The sequence below is a fragment of the Watersipora subatra genome, chromosome 5, assembly GCF_963576615.1.
Source record: "Watersipora subatra chromosome 5, tzWatSuba1.1, whole genome shotgun sequence".
Classification (NCBI taxonomy): Eukaryota; Metazoa; Bryozoa; class Gymnolaemata; order Cheilostomatida; family Watersiporidae; genus Watersipora; species Watersipora subatra.
In genome coordinates this window covers 37,780,518-37,781,424 of record NC_088712.1, presented here as the reverse complement: position 1 = coordinate 37,781,424, position 907 = coordinate 37,780,518, and positions in this window count along the sequence as shown.

The window sequence follows — 907 nt, the reverse complement described above, 5'->3', positions numbered from 1 at the left end:
TTTAAAATTCTTTATCCTTTTAAACAAAGTGCCTCCGTTAATTTGCAACATGCAAATGTAAATTGAAACACTTATCGCAATGTAACTCAATGTGCACACAACTCCAGATTCGCACAATTGAAACTTGGTGTACGTCTACATAAACATTAAAATGTGGCTCTGAACTATAACTCTTCTGTTCTGGTAGTGAAACTTACTGGCAAGAATTTAGATCAAGCCAGCTAAAGAAAAAAACCTCAAGCAACAAATTCGATCTGAACAAGAATATTGGTACAGGCTTATGCTGTTTTGACCAAAAAGTCATTTACCGTTTTTGTATTAAAGCCATGAATAAATATTTGGGCTTAAAATTTCAAAAACATTTTTTAAAACAGTTAAAATGTTCTTTATGCGTCTTTATTATGTCAATATTTTAACAACTATAGACGTCATAATCACACTTTTGCTTGATCTGAGTTTTTTAACCGCGATCAAGTTTTGTTGAATTTAATCTTGAGACATCCTGGTGGTCCGACCACCTCAAACATCAAAACAATCACAAATGATAGAAAAATACTGATTATTTCTGATAAAATCTATTAAAACTTTGTGTAAGTTCATTTTCAGTTGAATCTGACTAAAAATATGACTAAAATATGATTTTCGCTCATTTTTTAATGTCCGCTTCTTTTACTTGCTTTATGACTTACAATAAATTCATGTAGAAATAGAGCCTGAAAAATACAAGCGGTTAAGCAACTTCCCAAAAACAGCAACCGTAGTTGGGAAGCTTTATTGGAACATTTATTATTGACAAGTTTAATTGTGACCCATTTTGACTGTTGCTTGGCAGCAAATATACTGTAGATGGAAGTTTTATTAGTTGGCCGTTGCAGACTTTATTGTTGAGGCATTTCAACTATTGTAA